This window comes from Cebus imitator, unplaced genomic scaffold (genome assembly GCF_001604975.1).
Source record: "Cebus imitator isolate Cc_AM_T3 unplaced genomic scaffold, Cebus_imitator-1.0 Scaffold865, whole genome shotgun sequence".
NCBI lineage: Eukaryota > Metazoa > Chordata > Mammalia > Primates > Cebidae > Cebus > Cebus imitator.
Genome location: NW_016108180.1, coordinates 133,421 through 136,476, shown reverse-complemented (window position 1 = coordinate 136,476; position 3,056 = coordinate 133,421).

Here is a 3,056-nt window from a genome sequence, read left to right as displayed (position 1 = left end):
CGCCTCCTGGATTCAGGCAATTCTCCTGCCTCAGCCTCCTGAGTAGCTGGGATTACAGGCATGCGCCACCACGCCCAGCTAATTTTTTGTAGTTTTAGTAGAGACGGGGTTTCACCGCATTGACCAGGATGGTCTCGATCTCTTGACCTTGTGATCCACCCGCCTCGGCCTCCCAAAGTGCTGGGATTACAGGGGTGAGCCACCGCGCCCGGCCTCCATTCAGGTCTTGGTTGTTAAAGCTCATCTTCCAGAGTTTCTACAACAAGGGACCTGAGGAGCCACCTTCCCTGCATTCTAGATGCGTGAAAATGCTAGCCTGCCGCATTTACCATTTAAAACCAGTTAGGCTGGCTACAAAATTCTTGGGTCCTACTTTCTCTCTCTGAGGACAGGGTAAACCCAGTCTAACACTGAATGCTGTTACGGAAACTTCTGAGGTCACTTCTTGGGTGACATTATCTTTCTGCCCGAGTATCCAAAGAATTATTTATTTAAAGTTCAGTTACTTTACACAGATGATCATTCCACATCAGGTGCTAGGCTGGAGTGCAGTGGCACAATCTTGGCTCACTGCAACCTCTGCCTCCTGGGTTCAAGCAATTCTCCTGCCTCAGACTCCCGAGTAGCTGGGACTACAGGCGCACGCCACCACGCCCAGCTAATTTTTGTATATTTAGTAGAGATCGGGTTTCACCATGTTGGCCAGGATGGTCTCGATCTCTTGACCTCGTGATCTGCCCGCCCTGGCCTCCCAAAGTGCTGGGATTACAGGCTTGAGCCACTGCGCCCAGCCTCTAATGTGCCTGTTCTTTTATGAAATTTACTTTTCCTTTTTATTGAAATTACACATGTACATTGTGTCAATTAGTCCTATAAGACTTATAATTAAGAGGCCAGTCGCCAGGCACGGTGGCTCAAGCCTGTAATCCCAGCACTTTGGGAGGCCGAGGCGGGCAGATCACGAGGTCAAGAGATCGAGACCATACGGTCAACATGGTGAAACCCTGTCTCTACTAAAAAATACAAAACATTAGCTGGGCGTGGTGGCACATGCCTGTAATCCCAGCTACTCAGGAGGTTGAGGCAGGAGAATTGCCTGAACCCAGGAGGCAGAGGTTGCGGTGAGCCAAGATCACGCCATTGCACTCCAGCCTGGGTAACAGGAGCGAAACTCCAACTCAAAAAAAAAAAAAAGAGGCCAGTCATGTGGCTCATGTTTGTATTCCTAGGACTTTGGAAGGCTGAAGCCAGGAGTTCGAGACCAGCCTGGGCAACATAGCAAGATCCCTGTATCTACAAAAAAATTTAAAAATTAGGCCGGGCATGGTGGCTTACGCCTGTAATCCCCGCAATTTGGGAGGTCGAGGCAGGCAGATCAGTTGAGGTAAGGAGTTTGAGACCATCCTGGCCAACATGATGAAACCCCGTGTCTACTAAAAATACAAAAAATTAGCTGGGCATGTGTCCATAGTCCCAGCTACTCAGAGACTGAGGCAGAAGAATCACTTGAACCTGAGAGGCGAAGGTTGCAGTGAGCCAAGATTGCACCACTGCACTCCAGCCTGGGCAACAGAGTGGGACTCTGTCTAAAAAAATTAAGAATATAAAGCTGGGCATGGTGGCTCATGCCTGTAATCCATGCACTTTGGAGGCCAAGGCAGGCGGATCACCTGAGGTTGGGAGTTCAAGACCAGCCTGACCAACATGGTGAAACCCTGTCTTTATATAAAAAAAAAAAAGAATATGGCTGGACACGATGGCTCACGCCTATAATCCCAGCATTTTGAGAGGCCAAGGCGGGCGGATCATGAGGTCAGGAGATCAAGACCATCCTGGCCATGGTGAAACCTCGTCTCTACTAAAATACAAAAAATTAGACAGGAATGGTGATGCGTGCCTGTAGTCCCAGCTACTCAGGAAGTTTCAGTGAGCTGAGAGTGTGCCACTGCACTCCAGCCTGGTGAAAGAGCTAGACTCCGTCTCAAAAAAAAAGAATATAAAAAGCTACTCAGGATGCTGAGGCAGGAGAATCCCTTGAACCCAGGAGGCAGAGGTTGCAGTGAGCCAAGAGCACACCACTGCACTCCAGCCTGGGCGACAGAGCGAGAATCAGTCACACACATACACACAAAACCGGAAATACCTCTTTTACTTTTAAGGTCATAAATTGTCAGTAATTTTCAGTAAATTTTTTCAGGCTGCGTTTTTGTTAACAAACGTTAATAACATTGTTATTGTTAATTCCGTATTGACAGGGCAACTGCTGTGACACTGGCTGGCTCAGCAGGGGACAGGAAGCAGAGGAGAAAGGATGAAGAAGGCAGGTAAGGAAGGGTCCCCACATGAACATCGGGTGGAAGTGATTCTTTTGAGAAATCTGGCTGACAGGTGGGGAGTGCTGCCGTCACAGGGTGGAGGGAGGAGTCTGCTTTGCTTTTGTTTTCTTGTTCTTTTCTTGGGATGGGAAAGGCTCAAGCTTGCTCATGGGTGGGGTGGAAAGTGCTAGTAGCCATAAGGGTGCATCCATCAGAATTCTTCCTTCTACAAGGGCAAGAGGCTGGGTGTGTAATCCCCACACTTTGGGAGGCCAAGGTGGGCGGATCACCTGAGGTCCCGAGTTGGAGACAGGGTGAAGCCCTGTCTCTACTAAAAATACAAAAACTAGCTGGGTGTGGTGGTGCACACCTTTAGTCTCAGCTACTAGGGAGACTGAGGCTCGGTAATCTTTTGAAACCAGGAGGTGGTGTTTACAGTGAGCCGAGATCGTGCTACTGCACTCCAGTCTGGGCGACAGAGCAAGACTCTGTCTCAGGAAAAAAAGAGAAAGAAAGAATCCAGTTTGTCTGGTTAAACCAAACCATATAACAGGAAAGCCCAGGTGGGGGTGGAAGCAGGGAGATCACCAGATCAGGCCCAGCCGGACATGGCTCCATTGATGCCCTGACTCAGTTCTTCTGTGTGTGTAACCAGTCTGGCCAACATGGTGAAACCCTGTCTCTACGAAAAATACAAAAATCAGCTGGGCATGGTGGTGCGTGCCTGTAATCCCAGCTACT